This window comes from Bacillus rossius, chromosome 2 (genome assembly GCF_032445375.1).
Source record: "Bacillus rossius redtenbacheri isolate Brsri chromosome 2, Brsri_v3, whole genome shotgun sequence".
NCBI lineage: Eukaryota > Metazoa > Arthropoda > Insecta > Phasmatodea > Bacillidae > Bacillus > Bacillus rossius.
In genome coordinates this window covers 1,908,538-1,930,378 of record NC_086331.1, presented here as the reverse complement: position 1 = coordinate 1,930,378, position 21,841 = coordinate 1,908,538, and the positions used below count along the sequence as shown (strand labels likewise).

The window sequence follows — 21,841 nt, the reverse complement described above, 5'->3', positions numbered from 1 at the left end:
CACCTCGGACACTAGTGCTGGCACCAGCCACAACACCTCTGACACTAGTGCTTGCACCAGCCACAACACCTCTGACACTAGTGCTGGCACCAGCCACAACACCTCTGACACTAGTGCTGGCACCAGCCACAACACCTCTGACACTAGTGCTGGCACCAGCCACAACACCTCTGACACTAGTGCTGGCACCAGCCACAACACCTCTGACACTAGTGCGGGCACCAGCCACAACACCTCGGACACTAGTGCTGGCACCAGCCACAACACCTCTGACACTAGTGCTTGCACCAGCCACAACACCTCTGACACTAGTGCTGGCACCAGCCACAACACCTCTGACACTAGTGCTGGCACCAGCCACAACACCTCTGACACTAGTGCTGGCACCAGCCACAACACCTCGGACACTAGTGCTGGCACCAGCCACAACACCTCTGACACTAGTGCTGGCACCAGCCACAACACCTCGGACACTAGTGCTGGCACCAGCCACAACACCTCTGACACTAGTGCTGGCACCAGCCACATCACCTCGGACACTAGTGCTGGCACCAGCCACAACACCTCTGACACTAGTGCTGGCACCAGCCACAACACCTCTGACACTAGTGCTGGCACCAGCCACAACACATCTGACACTAGTGCTGGCACCAGCCACAACACCTCGGACACTAGTGCTGGCACCAGCCACAACACCTCTGACACTAGTGCTGGCACCAGCTACAACACCTCTGAAACTAGTGCTGGCACCAGCCACAACACCTCTGACACTAGTGCTGGCACCAGCCACAACACCTCTGACACTAGTGCTGGCACCAGCCACAACACCTCTGACACTAGTGCTGGCACCAGCCACAACACCTCTGACACTAGTGCTGGCACCAGCCACAACACCTCTGACACTAGTGCTGGCACCAGCCACAACACCTCTGACACTAGTGCTTGCACCAGCCACAACACCTCTGACACTAGTGCTGGCGCCAGCCACAACACCTCTGACACTAGTGCTGGCACCAGCCACAACACCTCTGACACTAGTGCTGGCACCAGCCACAACACCTCTGACACTAGTGCTGGCACCAGCCACAACACCTCTGACACTAGTGCGAGCACCAGCCACAACACCTCGGACACTAGTGCTGGCACCAGCCACAACACCTCTGACACTAGTGCTTGCACCAGCCACAACACCTCTGACACTAGTGCTGGCACCAGCCACAACATCTCTGACACTAGTGCTGGCACCAGCCACAACACCTCTGACACTAGTGCTGGCACCAGCCACAACATCTCTGACACTAGTGCTGGCAACTGTATTATGTGTCCAATGTGTGTACTATGTGTGCACTGTGTGTCCAGTGTGTGTGCTGTGTTTACTGTTTGTCCCGTGTGAGTACTGTGTGTAATTTTCTTAATTGTATGTATGTCGTTTCGTTAAACGTGCGTAATCAATTCTGTAGTAGCTCTGATTAAATACTGGGTCAAATCCTCTTGGTCTTGATAAAACATTTTTTTTTATTGTTGGTGCATTAGTAAGCGTAAAACATGTCTGTTGGTGTAATTTTTGTAACTCATTTTATCGATACTTTTGGTCTGACATTTGAAAGACTTTGTCTTGACTGGTTGAAATATGTTAAATAAGCTATAGACAATGAAGGTCTGGTGGTTTAAAATGTCTAATCTAAACATCTGACATTGTAATAGACCTGGTCTCGTGGTCCAAATACACTTGGCCTACACAAATAGCATTGTAGGGGAGACCGGGGTAAGTTGGCGAACGGGGTAAGATGACCAATCGTATGTAACTAATCCAGAAACACAGATAGACGGTTGGCGCACCTGTGACCTTGTGTGTCACCATCTGCACCTACTAGGCAGGTGCAGCGGAATTTTCCAGTCAGTTTGAATGTGGCAGTTTTGAGAGGCAGTCTGTTTCGTGAGCCATTGTTGTAATATTGAAGGTACGTATGTTAAGCTATTACAAGAAAAGAGTCCATTTATATAAAATGTTTATACATGTAAAATGAAACGCTTACTTTTGGGAGTATTTTAATGTATAGATTGTTGAAGAAATTATTTTAATGTTGTTAGTGATTTTGGTAAAGCAAAAAAAGGGCTGCTGGGGCAAGTTGACGGGGGCAAGATGACGAATTCGTCATCTTGCCCCTGCAATCGTCAACTTGCCATAGGTAATGACAGTGTGAGCATTATTTTGTATTAAATGTGTTATTTAAACCAATGATATACAGATATGAATAACATTTATGTAAAAGAAAAATTATAATGAAATCATATAATATTATAAATATTTCCTGTGTTAATAGTCGTAACGATTTTGTTTGATTTTTTTTGTAGATGCCCAGGCATTACGGAAAGGAGAACGGAAAGGAGTAGGAGGGAGGTAGAGATGACTGCTGCTGTGAATTTTTGTCGTGATAATTGAATTGTGATGGTCGGATTGCCACCACATACTTCGCATAGGTTGCAGCCATTGGATGTTTCGTTTTTCGGCCATTTGAAGACATTCTACTCACAAGCCTGTGACAATTATTTGGTGTCACATCCCGGACAACAAATAACTGACCGTAATGTGGGAAATCTCTTCGCTGCACCTTATTCAAAAGCAGCAACTGTAGGCAATGCCATCAAAGGGTTTGAGGCTACTGGGATAGAGCATTACAACCCTCAGATATTCAAAGAATGTGATTTTGCTGCTGCGGCTACATTGGAAAGAAAACTTCCCGGAAGTGAAGAACTAATGTCCACTTAAATACCAATTTCATCTGACCATGCATCAAGGGATGTGTGGCTAAATTATATGCCTAATGCTTCAGGAGCTGACTGATTAATTAGCCCAGCCAGAAAAAATAGTGATCTTATCGATGAAGCAGGGCCTTCTTCTGGGAAGGCCAATGCAAGTTCATGTAGTAAAAAGGCATCGTTTTATGGTTTAAAACCATTGCCAGTGGCCCACAGGACAACCGCGACAAGGAAAAGAAGTACAGGATTAGCTTCAGTAATAACAAGCTCGCCAATCAAGAACATGTTGTTACAAAGAGATAGAGAGAAGAAGCAGAAAGAAGAGAATAAAAATGAAAGAAAAACTAAGAAAACTGAAAAACGAAGCTCTGATCATTCTGTAGCAAAACCATCAAGCCAAAATAGTGTTTCTTACCCTGCATGTGAAGAAGTTTACGTGGAACCTCCAAATGAAGACAGGATTCAATGTTCCACATGTTCTGAGTGGTGGCACGAAAACTGTTCCAATTATGTGTGTGACTATTGTTAATGACATTATTCAAAGTAAAAACTTGCAGTTTTTCGTTACTATGTGGCAAGGAATTTTATCAAAGTCGTTCAAATATGTTACAATATATCTTCTTTACAGCCTGAATGTGGTTTAGTGTAGGATATCTATTAAACTATTGTGTACTTTGTCTATAAATATATACATTTTTGTTTCGTCATCTTACCCCAATAGGTTCGTCAACTTACCCCACTCCTGGGGCAAGATGACGAATGTGCTACCTAATTGGTTTCTTGTCAATAACTTCAGAACTACACACATTTATAATACAACCTTGTTACATTTTTAGGTAGAAAATAGTATATACTTCGTATTGGTACCAAATAAGATATAATAAATGCTTATTTATCTGTTAAAGGCCATTTCAAAGCTTAACATCGTCAACTTACCCCGGTCTCCCCTACATAAAATGGTTGGAATGTATTTCGTGCATCGAAAAAAAAAATCGACTTCCGTATTAGGCAGCGTGACAACATATCTAATTCGTCGAACAGGTATCTGGTCTAGTGTTGATTTTCTAAGATTGAATGATTAGTAGAGACCTGTAAAATTCGCGATTTCAAATCCCTAAAGGATAGACTCCATTATCCTCTATGCACTCGTGCAAATTACATCTGCTGATTGGTTACCGACTTGTAACACCTGTTGACTGGAATGATCGTGATTCGCTAATTCTTCTGTTAAAGATTTTTCATTGGCCCAGAGTCATTCAGATAAACTGTGGCCCAATCACTGAAGCAAAATAATGTCAAAAGTATTTGGACTCTATCCTAACGCGAAATGAATACGCGAACTTTACAGGCCTCTAATGATTAGTAAACTCCACGAAAGGTAACGAGAAACAGAATTTTAAATTTATTTTTAGCTTTATTTATCCTTATCACTGGCTGAAAATCAAACCAAAGATATCGAATCAAGAAGAGATATCGATCGAAATAATCATTATATTAATGAGTGACTTTTTTTGATGAAATTTGGAATTTTTCCCGAATTACGGAGATAATTATTACGAATTTTCAAGGTGGCGGTCATAATGTCCTCAACGACTTATACTGGCTGGTTGGCTGGGAACTAAACTGCTTTTAGACTTTCCACCATATTTATTGAACTTAATACTTTTTACATAAAATAATTTTTATGCATTGATAAAGAATCGAAGAAAGGATAGGAATTGATCGAATAAATCAGTATATTAATTGTACAATTTTAAAATAAATTTTGGGAATATCTTCTCAATTTATAGCTAAATAATTACGAATTTCCAAAATGGCTTCCATATTTGAAGATGTCAGGTGCCACAGTAATAATAAATAATTAATACACTATAGCAAGTAAAAATTAATCTAACATGACGGTAGCGCACTCTTGCAGAGGAAAACAAGATGGTGGACATGACATCGTATTAGCTGGCGATATATATACATTGGCATTAGTGGTGGGAGGTCAGTGTCGGTAGCTTCCGTGGAGTAAGGATATCGTCATATTTTTATTTTTCCCTTATCGGGTTCTAACCGAGAGCTCCATGATGTAAGTATGTGTTTTATTGAAATTGTATTAAAATTAGTTGAATTTTTCCAAACGTTTCTGATTATAATTACTGATTTGTAAATTTTTTGGCCTTAATGTCAAAATCCAAGATGGAGGAGTGTTTTTTATTTAAATTTTATTGATTTTTTATATATTTTAATTTTTTTACAATTTTATATCACAAAAATACAGATTTTCAAGATGGCTGGCGTAACAAAAATTGCAACGTTCTGGAACCCAATATGGCGGCCGTAATAAACGTGCAACGATGACATCATACACATCCAAGAATGCGGGCCAAACGAAAAGTGCAACTTTTCTAGAATCCAAGATGGCGACCGTAACGAAATGTGAAACGGTGTTTTTTAAAATAATATTTGATTAGAATTGTATTAATCATTTTTTATGAAGTTTAAAGTTTTTCTGGTTTTATATGATATAAATTACTGATTTTCAAAATGGCAATCGTAACAATAATTGCAACTGTAACGTCATAATTCAAGGTGGCGGTCATGGCATCCTAATTGTCAAGGTAATGACCTCGGCGGCTTAAGAAGGCTTGTATATTTGGATTCTTAAGCCACTTTGCGGACTTTTCCAGCTTTTGGCATTTTTGAGGACTAAAACAGGAAATTTTCCCTCAAAACGGGTAGTTTTCCCTCGAAATAGGGAAATTTCTACGTAATTTTGAGTCACTTTTAGACATTTTTGAAGAATTATGACACCAAGATCCAAGATGGCGTCGACAATCCTAATCCTCAGCCTGAAAAAAATGGCGTTGGAGGAACTATTATAAACTATTTCTGATGGTACCTACTTCATTGAGGTCTTCTATTTTGAAACCCAAGTAAGGATTAACATTGTTGAGTAACTTTCCGGAGAGTCTGTTAAGTACAGAATATTTACAAGTCATAAACGTATGTTTTTCTTACCACCTAAAATAATTGTAGCCAAGCCAAATTGTTCCATGTAACTGGCTTTTAACAGACACTTGTAGATTATACAAGTTATTATTGTATGTAGCCCACAACTCATAGTTTTCAAAGTACAGACCATGTTTCTTTTATAACATATAAATTTTCGTCATATTGCAAATAAAGTCAAAGTCTTAACGTATGCACCAATATGTTTGGTTCTTTCCACGATCTGTAATCAATTTCGTCTGATGCCACAATCTTCTTTACACCTTTACTGTCAATTTTATGAAAATCTTGAAAGTCCTCGGTTTTTACGCCAGCCTAAATGACATTAAAATTTTCATAATCCCAGTGGTCGTCATTATCATTTAATTGGCCAGGATGATTAATTTATAATATCGCGTCTTTTCCTTCATTTTGTTCTCAGAGCTACAGGTGCTTCGATATTATTCTCAGTTTTGTGGAGGCTACTAGAATTTGGTGTAAATATATATTTTTTAATTCCCTTGAAAATGCTAATTCCTTCGTTAGCTTTCATTTTAAATCATTAGCGAGATATGGGCTAGTATTGTTATAATCAGCATTTTCACACTCTTCGTTACCATTGTAGTAGTCTAATAAATTGTCGTCGGCGTTGTTATAATGTCAGTTTATTAGTATCGATACTGCGATGTTTATTCAAGACATTTCTTCGATTGAACGATGTGTGGCACTGGCTATAGTTAAATGATTTGTAGTAAGTACCCAAAATACACTCGCTCCTGGCATGGTGATTAGCATTTTTTTTTTCCCTCAAGGTAAACTCGTTGCTGCAGTAACCACACCGATGACCAAATGTATACTGAAAGTTTTACATTGAAACAAATACTTAATTTCTAATTTAAATTATCCATCAGCTAATTTTCAATTTTGAAAGATTCATGGCCAAGTGGTTTTGCGTTTCACCAACAGATGTCGCTACATGTTACGTTGAGGTAAAAATGATTTATTTGCTATGTGGGGTGCAGGCGGCTTCTTCGCGAACGAATGAGAAGAAAAGCTTCATCAGGTCTTAAGTGATCGACCCAGTCCACGGACATATGCGAAATGTTCATACTGGGAAACTTTCCGCCTATGATGTAGAATGGTATAATACTATAATTGGCGTTAAGATTTTTTATGTGTTACATCTTAGCTCTCGATATACGGCATTTTGTAGGAGTAATTTTGAGAATGGAACGGAAGTAGCGTGGAACGGACATGTGTAACCAATTGATGCTAACTGTGGCCGAAGGAAAACTTTATAGCATTCATTGTTGAATATATTTGAACAAGAAGAGCAGTATTGTGATAAACATTTCTAGTCGATGATCAGGTCGAAAGCCGATGTTTAGTATTTTGTTGCCGTGACAACGTCTAATAAATCTATGAACGCCGCCGGCTGCACGCACGAAAAAGTGTTCCGTTACGCACATTGTTCCGTTACGCTGTTCCCGTTACGCTGTCGGCGAGTGCAGTAATAATAGGTTATGTTACAATTGACTATAAAATTATGGTGATTAATATAATTGATGATATATATTTGATTACAGTTTATTTATATGAAAACTTGTTCATAATTATATTTAAACTTTATAGCTAAACGCCAGTTTTTAAAATTAATTACAAGTCATCTACACGTGAACTGTTTCGTCGACTGTTTATAAAGTGAAGTGAAAAGTTAATGTGGTTTTCATTGCTTATTACAACAACAATTTCGGCAATAAAGGTTAATTATTCTTGCTTTTTAAAAATATGATTACTAGTATAATTTCAAGTATTTATTATTTTATTATTAAAATTAAAATGATTCAATTTTATTCATAAAAGTTAGCGATCATTTCATCATTGTTGTGTTATGACGTTGTCAAGTTAAACTATCGTCCGTAAACCGACTTTACAAACAACCAATTTTTTAAACTCTTTTTTGCTTTTATCGCAGTCGTTTATTATAAAGTTTAAAATTGCACCCTGCAAATATTGCTTTGATAGTTGACGTAGCAGCTCCTGCAGAGAACTCTAGCGGCGGGTGCGGAAACTACGTGTGATTCGCATCCAGAAAAGTGGTTTGAAAATTTTTAAAATAAATTTACTACGCCCGGCATAGTTTTAAAAAATTCTGCATTCAATTTCGTGTCCTCGTTTCGTCATATAAGTTTATTTACAACATGACAACGAATGAATTTTGCTCAATATCGAGGTTAGATGTTACACATCACTGCCCAGTACTGAAATACTCGCCCACATGTTTCCATTTTTCACTATCACATTTCGCTGTGCAGTTATTTGTTTGTGGTCGCACATACCAAACTTGTGTATGGTTGTCGCGCCATAGTTTGCGCAGTGTGCTGGTGCGAAATGGCACCCGGATAAAGGAAATCGTGGCGCAGAAAAGCTCTTTCAACGCGAAGCCTTCTGTTCTGTCCTCGCCCCCCCCCCCCCCCCCTGAATATACGGGTCCAGCCAGAGCCAGACGCTACAAGCGCGCACAGCGGAACCGGAAGATTAATTAAACACCAGACTTGTGATTGGCGCGGGCGTGCCTCCCCTCCACCTCCACAACACCCACGGGGCGCACTCCCCACCCCCGGGGGGGCGAAAAGAGGGATAGGCGCTCGGCGCTAGCAACATCGACCCTTCTGTCGCCTGTCGCCGTTCCTTTTATCCCGCCTAGCTCTCCGCCGGGTTTCAGCGCTACACTGTTCGACATATGCACTTCAATAATTTTAGTGACTTTCCTCACTAATAATGTGTACAAATGATTAGATACCTGCAAAATTCGTGGGTTCAATGACCTCCAGGATAGACTCTACTACACTCTACACGCTCGGGCAAATGCCAACTGTTCATTGGTTGCTGACTTGTGAGTCGTCTCGACTGGGTGGCCTGTGATTCGACACTTCTATGAGTGAGGGTCTCTAATTAGCCCTCAGTCCTCCAGATTAACAGAGAACCAATGTCAGAAGCAGCGCTATGGTATAATTATTTATTAATTATTAATTCTTTGCTCAACAATGAGAAGTTCACAAGCTAGAATCTGTTTTTGAATTTTTTGTGATTTTTTTATTTATTTTTTTTATTAATTTTTTCGTGTAATTTTATGATATCAAAGAAAACGTGTGGCGGTTTTCTCCGTGTGCTTCCGATTATTCTTGTCAATATCATGGTCAAGGTCAAAGGTCAAGGTCACAACAATCCAAGATGGCAGCCGTGACGTCACAGTCCAATTTGGCGCCGACAATCTTCAATCCACACCCAGAACCCTGTTTCAGGACATACATTTGTATACTACTAACCTTATTTGTACATAACACTGCAGTTCACCCCGGTGCTGCAATATAACGACAATTCCTCAGGCTTGAAGTCTCGTCGATGCCGAGATACAAGAAGAGGCGCTGATGAAGCATTGAAGGAATGAATACGCTGTGGAAACAGCAGAACCACGAGAAAACCGAGGTACCTTTCGACGAAAATTTTTCCACAAACGAAAAGTTGTTTGTTTAAACTACACCAGATTACTTTTCCGAATAAGTGTGTTCCGTTTGTAAAAAAAAACTTTAAAAACAAACTCTGTAATTTTACACAAAATGTGTGTGCTCGCAGAGTTCCCATCGATTTAAGTAAGTGTAATTTTACACCTAAATATGTTGATGTACTTTTGCTAATGTGCTACAGTAGCAATACTACATAAATGTAAAAGTACAGTTGCTATGCTTTGGTACATACGTCATAGCATTTGGTGTATTATAACTAAAATTATTTACATATGCACTTGTGCTTATAATCGAACCCACGACTTAATGGCTGTTAGTCTACAGTCGTAACCTCTTGTTCACGTGCATTTTTGAAAATAATTGTGTAATGGCAATACCACTTAGTAACCTAATGTAAATTAAATAGTGGTTTGTAAGTATAAATTGCAAAATAAATCGTTTTTATTTGCTGTTAGTAGTATAGGAAAGTATGTCCGGGCACAGGGTTCAGGGTGTGGTTTGTGGCGGTTTCTGCTGCCTTGGAACCTACATCTCCGATGACGTTACGGCGGCCATCTTGGATGACATTGACCTTTGACTATGACCTTGACCTTTGATCTTGACCTTGGCGGCCATATTGGATCCACCATCTTTGGATTCACCATCTTTAAATCGAGCGCCCCACTCACTCTTGATGAAATTTTCGCCACGGCAGCCATATTGATTTTTTTTCTGTTCCGCTGGAGACCGCAATCTTGGATACCGCCGACTTTGTTTCTGCTGTTTGTTCCTAGAGAGCGCCAGCATCACTCTGTCTCATCACATAATGTCGATGTTCCATTACCTATCATAGTTATTATGGTCCTTATCGGCATATTAAATTTAATTTTTTTATGCAAAATACATTGGAAGCGTTGTGATTCGAACCATCGCCGCTCTGATCTTTAGGTTAGAAAACATACGCCTTTAACCGCACGGCCATCGAGACATTTACCAGACTGAGAATTAAATAAGGTAGGATACATAAAAATATCATGCATATTCGGACTTGCAATTTTTTTTTAATTTGAAGTAATAATATCATCTCCTGTTCATGTCAGTACCACCAACTTGTATTAAGACGTAACTGCTGCAATTATAGTTACGGCCGCCATCTTGAAAATCTGTAATTTTTATGCTAGAAATTCCGAAAAAATTCCAAAAAAAATATTAAAAAAATTACCTACTTAAAAAGTTTAGTTATTTAAATTTCTAACGTGCGTACATAAGTACAAGCACATTTTAAATTTTTTTTGTAATTAATGTTTAAAGTAATCACAGTATCCATAAATTTTACGAAAATATTTGTAGGTGGACGAATTCCTGGATACTTTTGCGACTAGTGCACACGATGAATATGAGGTGAAAAATTTCAACAGTTTATAATTAGCGAGGTCGCTAGGAGACCATGCAGGAGTAATTACACTGCAAAACTATCTACTTGCTAATGTTTAACACAGTTTGTTCCTGGAGGGTTTTTTCCCATTGGCTCAGACAAGGGTCGGACAATCAGTCGTACTGCGACGTCCATGATCACCAGAAAATAATGTTTACAGTGTTAAAAAAACACTTATTCCAACTATAAGTAGAGACACGAAGAAGTTTTATTTTTCGGCGACAAACTGGAATTCAACTGTTTCCACAACCGTCTATAAAGCATCTTACGGAATCATGGGAACACCTGAGAGAAGCAGACGTTAACGAACACAGAACACAATTTGAAATAAAGTAACACAAATCACGACCCTATTCCGCGATCAATACCACAGAAAAAAACCTCAATACGTAACAATATGTCAAATAAAAGGATGGAAAATTAACGTGTTATCACATATTGTTTCAGTTAAATCGTTTTACGACAGTAACAATGTTTAATTAAAACTTATCCAGTGTTGCACCGTTTCACATCCTTTGTAGACATGCTTCTATTATTTTTGCAATAAAATGTTGATCCGCTCTAACTTGAAAGGCGAATACCAACCTTGGGAAGCTCTTTAGACCATAAGTACAGACCGGAAGACTTCAAGGAGTCGTTACGCGATAGGTTGAAATTGGAACACATACCTAAACCATAGTACGGCATCTGCAATTGATGAGGAGAACTCTAGGACGATGATAAATCCTTGACCGAGCAGACGTGTCACAAGTCAGTAGCCAATAAACAAGTGGTCTTTCTCTGAGTACATACGTGACTGTGGAGTCTATCCTTAAAGCGCGAAATTTTCCAGTCCCTAACCATAAGTCGTATGTATGTTTTCAATTTTGTTTTTGTGAAGAACAACCGCCAAAAATTTCTGTTCGGATGTTGACTGTTAGTGTGCATGTGTGTGTACATGTGTGTGGCGTGCGTGAGCTGGTTTCGCGACACCCAGTCGGCGCTAATGGACGCGGCTGCGCGCCGCCACAGGGCGGACAAAAACGTCTGGCGGTCGTCGGGGAAGTGTGTGATTGATGCGCAGGGTCGGGAAAAAGGGGCGGTACAAGTGGCGGTGGGGTGGGGGAGGCGGGGAAGTAGGGCGGGGGAGGGGAGGGAGGGCATCACGCGCCACTGCGCAAAGAACGAGCGGTCTTTGCGCCGGTTCGGAGGGGGGAAGTAGGGGCGGCAGGGGAAGCAGGGGAGGCAGGGGAAGCAGGGGCGGCAGGGGAAGTAGGGGCGGCAGGGGAAGCAGGGGAGGCAGGGGAAGTAGGGGCGGCAGGGGAAGCAGGGGAGGCAGGGGAAGTAGGGGAGGCAGGGGAAGTAGGGGCGGCAGGGGAAGAAGGGGGACGCCTCGGCGATATATACCCGGCGCGGAGCGGGCGCTCACTGAGGTGGCGGAGGCTGCCGCTGCGGCGTGGAGCTCTCTTCAGGCGGCTGCCCGCACGAAGCAGGTGCAGTCCCGCCCGCCTGGGCCTCGGCTGTCGCGGCTCGGCAGGCTACCACCTCCCGGCGCCCTGCACTTAGAGGTCAGTCTCTCTCTCTTGGACCACCATGTCTCAGAATATTTGGAAAAATAATTTATTTCAACATTTCATTACGAACGTAGCATACATAATATTTCTTGAATAAATTACACTTAAAGTTTTGCTACATAAAATTTTAAATTGAACTGTGATATCGATAATTAAATGTGGTGACTTTTCCCCAGAAAATTATTGGTAAAAACTTGTGGAGTTCAAGAAATATTTATTTAATCTATTTTTCCAAGTGTTTTCCTCATTGAGTTTTTATCTCTGAAATAATTCTTCTAAGTTTCCATCGTGTGATTTACTTCGATTTCTTAGAAAACATAAACCTATAGAACAATAAATATTTTGTTTCTTGTTCGATTATGCAGATAATATGTTTGGACTGCATTTTCGAAACAAATTAAAAAAAAGTTTTGCTTTTGAAACTTTTACCAAAATTCAAGTTATTTTAATCTTCGTCAGATATACAGCCACTATTTGTATATTAAATAATATTAAAAAAAACACAAAATAATATGCCATAACAAAGATTATATCTAGCAGTACTGAATAACAATCTAAATGATTTTGATTTACTAGCTTCACAACGATAATGCATTTACTTTTTAGTTTTCTATGCTAATAAAATAGTGGTGACTGATAAACGATATCTATTCAACTTTATAAAGCAAACCTGCTGAACGTAAATTGCTATGATAGTAATTTAGTTCGCTATGGAAAGGATTTTTTTTAACAAATATATAAAACTATTAAACTCTGTTGATTTTCATATCGGCCAGAAACGCTTCAAATGTAGTCAGCCAAAACACATACACTTTTCAAATTTTAATGTAAATATTAATTAAAATATATCTCAATAATTGACATGCATCCTTTTCTGAGAAGCCTTTGTGTTATGCACACTAACACTTACATACTATACACTTTTAAAACAAATCAAACACTTAATATCTTAAAAGTAATCATTCAAAGGACGTACTTTTATGTCTTTTGCCTATACTTACTTTAATGGTTGTTCAACGTTATTATACATTGGCAATTGTAAAGCTAATGTTTTCTGCTGCAAATTTGTTCGGGGCTACATGTGTTTTCGAGAATACAGTCATATCACAAACTCCAAAGAGTCGACATGTTGCGCAGATCACATATAAAGTCTATGCGATTAGGTTGGTCTTCAAAGGCTTTAAGATTTTATTAAATCTTCACTGCCATAACGTATTTGTCGTAGTAGCTTTTTTTTTAGCGTAGTTAGCTGCCACAAATATTCTAGAATTAGGTAAAATTGATGTTTGTAGCCTAGATATAAAGGATGTCTTATATGTAGAGACCTATAAAATTCGCGTATTCATTTTGCGATAGGATAGAGTCCAAATACTTTTGACATTATTTTGCTTCAGTGACTGGGCCACAGTTTATCTGAAGGACTCTGAGCCAATGAAAAATCTTTAACAGAAGAATTAGCGAATCACGATCATTCCAGTCAACAGGTGTTACGAGTCGGTAACCAATCAGCAGATGTAATTTGCACGAGTGCATAGAGGAGCATGGAGTCTATCCTTTAGGGATTTGAAATCGCGAATTTTACAGGTCCCTACTTATATGCTTAGCGTGGAAATGATTTTGTACGCTAACAGTTAATTCTCTAGAAATATGATCCGTCATCATTTCTCTGACAGTTTTTGGAACTGGTTTACTATTTACTGCCGTGGGGCAGACCCTGGCTGAGCACAGGGCTTGCGCCTGCACGAGAGGCTGGTAGGCTACCCGCAACACTCATCTCTTCGCAGAGCGATTTTATAATAACTGGAAAAATCCTAAACTTAAAGATAAAAATTTTGTTTGCATGAATTTCCGACAGGAATATGAATGTCTTAAATCTCGGGTTGGGTGTCACTTCGGCCGAGGATTCGTCACCGCTTGAACTCATAAACTATGAAAGCTAGAGAGTTGAAGTAGAGATGTCTCAGTAGAACAGACTTTGCTCGTTGTCGTTACGTATGACTCGCCCGGGTAACATTTTCAGTGATGACGTCATGAGCGTTGGTGGGGAGCGTCGAATGGAAGTCAGTGAGAGCTGTGACTCCGTATGTAACAGACCGATTTGCGCGATATGAACTTGAAGTCGCTCGAGAGTAGGTACTGAGAAGTTCGGTTGTGTGTAATTACTATAATGTAGAGACCTGCAAAATTCGCGGATGCATTCGGTGATAGGATAGAATTCAAACACATATACCTCTTAGATAATTTTGCTATTGGCTTACTGTTCATCTGGACGAATCTCAACCAGTTATAAACCCTCAACCAAAGAAGGATCGAATCACAGACAAACCAGCTGAGACGACTTACAAGTCGGCAGCCAATGAACTTGCGTTATTTTCCCGAGTGTACAGGGGTAAGTGCAGTCTATCCTGAAGGCCATCGAAACCGCGAATTTTGCAGGTCTCTACTATATAGTTATTAACATTGGTATTGGAGTCATTAATTACAAAATGCCTTAGCGAAAACAGGTTATGTTGGAGAAAAGAAAGAAAACAAGCAAAATCGTCCGAGCAGAAGCATTAAAAAATGCATACAAGTGTGGTAGGTATCGAATGAGGCAAAAAGTAACCAGAGAAATGGGTCGGTGGGGCGAAACGTGCCCGGGAATGAGGCGAGAAATAGCGCTTGAGCGAGCCCCAGCCGTCTGCTCGCGAGAAGCGACGGGGAATGTTGAGAACTGTTTGGTAATAGACGTACATAAGCTCTCTGATACTTATGATGTTGATATGGAGTCAGTTGAGCCAGTGGTTGCGAACGATGTTTGTCGCGGTTTAGTGTCGCAGTCTTTCTGGCGTGGCCGCCTGAACGTTAAGTAAGAAGTTCATCAAATTCACGTAAGAAAAAGCAACATGAGTAGTATATATCGGCCGGTTCGGCGCCAGGCCGCTATCTTTGATTTGACGTCACGGCGGCCATCTTGGAAGACCTTGACCTTCAAAATTTTCCAAAAATTACCAATAATTTGGGAAAATTTTGCCCAACATTCGCCAAAATCCGCCAAAATTTGCAGTTTTTTTTGGGAATAACAATTCCTCCCAAAAACCTCAAATATATGAGAAACAAAAATTTCTCTATTTCAAATGAACAATACCGTTTTGAGAGAATGCCACTAAGAAATGGTTCTATGTTTCACTATGTTTATTCTACAAGTTCGAAGTAAACATTCATTAAATTATTCACTACGTATTCAGAGCAGCTAATTTAAAAATTGTTTTCTCACCGTAGGTTAATTATAGTGCAATTTCAAACCAACATCTTCCAAATACACGTTACACTAGTAAAATATTTTTAAAGGTTTCGATTTTCATAGTTAATTTCTTAAATAATTTTTGTATGTTTACTTTAAAGTATGTTGGTTTGAAGCAACAACAGCCTTAGATGATGTAAAGTTTAATGCAAAATTTATCATGGCCTACGACTAACCTGTACCGTTTGATACGTCCAACATCTTTCCTGTATGATATGAAAAACTGGAATTACTGTTCAATTTCTTGTTCACATTTTATGTTCACTTTCGTACTCGAGAAAGAAGCCCGGGTGTTAAGCTGGAAGCAAATTGTATGAGTAATCCTAATCAATCACATGTTGTTTTAGGGTGGTCATCAGGACAAACGTATTTTGTTTCCAAGTCCTAGCACGGCGTGAACGCTAAGGGTGGAATATCGTCGTTTCTAATTAGCAGGCAACCAATTTGTGCGCAGTCGTTCCATCGATACTGAATCTTCATAGAATATTAAATACCGAATAAATTATTTTGTGACTGATTAATAAAAGCCAAAGTGACCTGCATTTTCATACACAACTTAGAATTTATTATAACACAATGTCGAAACATTAAATATTTTGTAGATACTGGTGCTAAAATATTCGGGAGTTGGATAATTAGGAGGCATTGATTCGTGTACAGATGGTTAAAAATATTATTCATTAGTAGAGACAAAAAAGTTTGCAGATTCAATTCGCAATAGACTAGGATGCTTCTGTGATTGGCTCACAGTTGTTCTGAAGTACTCTGAGCCAATGAAAACCCCTCCACAATCGAAGCATCGACTCAAAAGCACCCCAGGTAACAGGTGTCACGAGTCAGTAGCCAATGAGCAGATGTGATCTGCTCAAGTGCATAGAGAAGCGCAGAGTCTAGCCTGGAGGAATTTGGAAACGCGAAATTTTCCAGTCCCTTTTCATTGATTTTAAAAAACCATATAAAAATCTAAATACATAAATTTTTACTGCGGAAAATTATACCGTCGGAAGTACTGTGGCAGGAAAATGTGGGTCTATCATCAAACATCTCCAAGTGTCGTTACTTAAACGTGCTTATAATTTCTGCGTAGCGTCTCATTTCATTACAAAACCAAATTCAATGAAATGCTATTATACTATAGTATTGTTCTCACGATTAGTCAACAAATAGGTTTTTTTTTAGCTGAGATTTTTTCCCAAGATACGTTTTAGGTGTGAGAAAATTGCGGTAAAAAATCTCTTCACAATAGAAAACACGCAACGCAACATTATGTTAACAACTACTCTACTAGGCTTAGAGTTCGCCTCTGGAAGCTCAGAAGCGGAGCGGCGCTCTGGCTTGTGACCTTGACCTCGGGCAGCGACACGCGACCCCACAGACTCCACGCTTCCTCAGCAGCAGCTCACAACTGCCCATTTGTGAAACAAAATACGGTTTAAGTAACTGGAACATATTTTGTGTAAATGCTACTATTATTTCATACCTTAGTTAAATTAACGTAAATATTCAATGATTTTTGTAGCAGTTCAGCTTTCCGTTTCTTATTTTATAGTTACCATTTTGACAATATTGATGCGATAAAAAATAAAATAATGTAATAAGTAAAATATATTTAAGTATTTTAAAATTAAAAATTCAAACGAACAGTATAAACTACTTTGCTATATGGTTTTACTTAAGATTGAATTAAATGCCTACATTATAACATAAAATGTATATGAACGAGTTTTTGATACATGCATGCATGATTGATATTTAAAAATACAAAAAAATATCCACACGCATCAACATGTAATGAAAATAATAGTTTAATATTGCAAATTTTGTGACAAAATGTTCTATATAGTTTAAGTATATTCAAGTGAAAATTATTTTTGGTGACCATTTGAGCAGTTACTGAAGTACTTAAGGATAAAGTTTTAATTCGCCGGTTTCAAATCTACTTGGAAATCCAACTTGACTTGGAGATGAGGCTATCGCTATAAAAAAGGAAGGTACACCTTAGGGCGACAATTACACGTACATCAGATCCCATGTAGCCGTTATACCCTAGGGGAGCAGTCTTTTCTTTTGCTCCCTGTAATTGTAACATTTTTCTCTCCTATGATTTAATTATACCGATGGAAAAAATTAAAGAATTTTACTTACATGCTTTTAGATTCTTCCCCTGATACAGAATATAAATATTTAACAACAATTTAGCGTCAAAATGCCTTAAATTCTATGTTGAAATAATAATTTTTACCATGGAGTAAATGCATATTAATTCTAATTTCACTGTATCTTTTTAATTTTGTGATAAAATGAAATATATTTTACGTTCTTAAATTGTTTGTGAAAAGTGAATCTTATATTTTGCGGTTTGATTTAAAGTAACTTCGACAGGTCCCTTAAAAACTTGTTGAATATGATGCCGGAATTTACTTTTGTGTTCACAATAAAAAAAAAATGGATAAGAACTGTCATATTCATGTATATCGATGAAACAACTGCCTTACGGTAACACAGAAGCACACGGCTAATTGAAATGTCAATTTTTAACAGTGGGGGCAGGACATTTTTGCATCTAGAGCCGCTGTTATTGTGCAGATTAATTTCACTCCAGGCTAGACTGAACTCGCCATAGTCAAGGTTTTCATTGGTAGAACAAGTAGCATCCTGTGGCTGTTTCCACGTGATGGATTGGGAAACCACTTGTTCTCCTTGTTTACGACTGGCTAAGGGTCGTCAAGGTCACTGCAGTCCAGTAATCGACGCGAAGCAGATTTACACGTGTTTCAAGTCTACTCTGCTACACAGTTGAAACCGCGAATTTTTCCAATCCCTACTGTTAAGGAATTATTTTATAAGTGTGTAAGCCGTCTCTGACAAAGTCCGTTGACAAAAGTTTATAGGCGTTTATTATCCACCCAGTTTAGAGGAGTTTATAATCTATTCACTTAAGAGGCCTTTATAGTCTGTCCGAGATAAACAAAACTGAGTGAAAGAACACACAAAAGTTATTTCATTTCGATTTGTCAGCTCGTTTGGTTTTCATTTCCCCCCCTCCCATTTGTTATGCATGATTTTTATATGAAAACTGTCTAAAAGCCTAACAGTACGGAACATAGACTGAGAAGAGTTTTTGAAATTTTCAAAGCCTGCAGAATGTTCGGTTTTTCCTGTCGCCAGGCTAGGCTGCACAAACGTGTGCAGTGTCAAGTCGATGCCACGTGTTCATTGGCTGCAGCCAGGTCTCATCACGACCCACGGGTCACACGTGATTGGTCAGAAGTTATTATAGGTGCTTGTCATTGGCTTCTAGTCCTTCAGGCTTGCCAAATACCATGTGAGCCAACAGCAAGAATCATTTAGGTGTAGTGTACCAACTTTTGCAATCTGTACTGTCACTAAACGATTACATGAATTTTTTTAGATCTCTAGTCACAACTGAAGCGATTAAACGTACGTGCTACTAAAGCGACTTTTGTGGGACGAATGATAATGTTATATTTTCTACCTGTAATTAAAATTAAATTCTTTATTAAATAACTCACACGAAATAACAGTTACGATACGCTTAGTTTTGTTCCGATATTTTTTCACGCTTCAAGCGTGTTTGGTCGTTCTAATTTTTGTTTTGTTTTTGTTTTAAAATAGTTTATTTTTGCGTATTCGGATTCGTTGGATGTTTCTCTGATTGGTTTTTCATCACAGTTATATTCAAATACTCGTGCAGTTCTTTATGCGAACGTTCGCTGTGCTAAAAAAATCATGACGTTCCTCGACATTTAATGGAAATTATTAATCTGTAAAATTGTATTGGAAATCAACTTTACCAATAATTGTACCGTTCCTATGTATTTGAAGTTTCCCTAAACCAATATTGGCGGTATACCATTTAGGCATGGGAAATTTTTTTATTTCATTTTAGTGTGATAATTAACATTTCATATTTATAAACTTCACACAAATTTATTTACACTGTTCCTGTCATGCAAAATCCATTGAAGGCAACTGTTGTCCATCGTAAATTTTTGAAAATAACGACCGTGTATAAGGTAACGAAACACTTGAAATATTCGTTTTGCTACGCGCTAGACTATTAATTGGTTTTGGATAACGTGATAAATATCATAATTAACCTTAGGGTTCACACGTCAAAAATACGTGAAAATTAAAAGTTTTACCCCGATTTATTTCAATATTTCAATGAAAATTTTTTTAAACAGCGACTAAATTCACGATGGTTTAGAAATTCGTCAAATTAAACTATTGTACCTACGAGCTTCATAGTAATATCACAGGTAATTAAATATTGGTTTTTGAAACATTCCTCTGGACGAAGCGCAACATATTCACGTGTGGCGCCCAACACGTGATGCAGACGTGGGGAAGTCTGTGCACAGACGCACCGCACAGTCTGTGCTCCGCGCACAGACAGTTAACACGCGGGTAGGCGGGCTTTCCCCTCGACGATTCACGTGCCGTTGTTGGGGGAGAAGATGCTTTGACGCCGTGAATCCCGAGTTAAAAAAAAAAGTTACTTCCCGGACGACCGTGTTGCTGAATCACAAGTCTAAATACGTATTCCGCCCGTGCGCTACGTAGCCCCCCCCCCCCCCCCCCGGCGCTATCGACCCCTCCTCCATCGCCCGCGAAACAAACCTCTGTGGAGGATGCTGTACTACCCGGTCTTTTGTTCGAGATGCGCGGCGTAACCAACTTCAATACTGGCGTATCCTGTTCCTCAAAGATAACGGTGAGGGGGCTTACCATTTTTTACACATTGTTTCAACTACTGGTTAGGATAAACTTGCCTATACATAAGTAATTCAATTTTAGTGCCCATTTTGCAATGATAACTAGAGTCCCGGATATTTCGCGGATTCCTCTGGCCTCAGGATAGAATTCAAAGTTATAGGTGTGCTCGACCCATGTTTACTTTCCCATTGGTTGATTTCTTAGCGAGAACATTTTTATCCTTGTTATTTGGCACTAGCTGATTCGCTTACTTCTCTCCTAGCTGGGCATCGTTGGCTTACGGTCGTAGAGGGGCGTGTCCAGATAACTGAGGTCCAATCACGAACACAGTGCGGCAGTGTGAAGGTTTGCATTCTAGCTTGCGACTAAATGAATGCGCGAAAATTCCATGGCTCTAATGATAACGTCACATCTTCTGGCAGGGTGCATGTGATTGCGTAAGCACTTCTGCTCCTTGTTTACACCTGTCGTAGGGTCAAGAAAGTGTCAAGGGCAATGTTGTGTGTGTGCTTAAAGTCTACTCTGCTACCCTATGAATCCGCAAGATAGTTGTAGCTCTAGTTATAACTAGGGGCAGGCATTTTTTACGAAAAGATCTGAACACTTGTTAGACTGCAACAAGGTATACCCACACCTGTGGTTTCTTCCTTGTGATTGGCGGCCGTCTGCGAGAGAAGTCGTCGCCTTGTGTTACCGAGCCATTCAGAACGCGTTTGCTGTGATTGGTGTTGTTGCAATCGATATGTACCCGGGAGAAACTCACCCAATCACGAAACACAAACGATGCTACAGTGTTTTAACTCATCATATCATGGAATCTTACCGTGAAAAATGCATGCCCCTTAAATATATAATTTTAATATGTTGTTATGAATATGAAACAAAAATGTTATAGTTTCAAGTCTGTTGGGCTAAAGATTTAGTTTTACTGGTTTGTAGGGAATTTGGGTTGTTTATTAACCCGCTTTTTCTTTTCAACCACTAATTTCATTAAAAATGTTAATCCTTTATTAATTAAGTTTTTTAAAAAATAGTTTTCTTAATTTTTGTCAAAAACCTTTAAAATTTAAACGTATTAAAATTTTTTTGAAAAAAAAAATTGCAGCTTACATAGACCTGCGAAGTATTCTAGCCTGGAGGGCTTAAAACCACACCGTGGATACAGCACACACACCAGAAAGTAATTCGCCTTGAAAATTCGACTTGGAGCAAACGAGTTCAATCTAAGCCAACTCGTTCTGATGCTCGTCGTTCGTTTCTGTAGCTGCGCTACGCAGCGTACTCGCTGTCGGCTTACTCGCTCCATAGTGTACTCGTTGTCGGCCTACTCGCTTAACAACGTACTCGTTGTCTGCCTAATCGCTCCGCAGCATCCTCGCTGTCCGCCTACTCGCTTCACAGCGTACTAGCTGTCGGCCTACTCGCTTAACAGCGTACTCACTATCGGCCTACTCGCTTCGCAGAGTACTTGCTTTCGGCCTACTCGCTTCGCAGCGTACTAGCTGTCGGCCTAATCGCTTAACAGCGTACTCACTATCGGCCTACTCGCTCCGCAGCGTACTCGCTTTCGGCCTACTCGGTGCACAGC

The 21,841-nt window shown here is 39.4% G+C and overlaps 1 protein-coding gene across 1 annotated transcript in view; it reads left to right on the top strand.

Annotated features, from left to right (window-relative positions):
* The first annotated feature begins 12,083 nt into the window (after positions 1 to 12,083).
* The window catches only part of LOC134529023 (leucine-rich repeat neuronal protein 3-like), a 275,127-nt gene continuing 265,369 nt past the window's right edge, over positions 12,084 to 21,841 (top strand). Inside the window, exon 1 of the mRNA XM_063362701.1 lies at positions 12,084 to 12,224. The gene's annotated coding sequence lies outside the window, so the exon portion shown is untranslated. The remainder of the gene's footprint in view (positions 12,225 to 21,841) is intronic.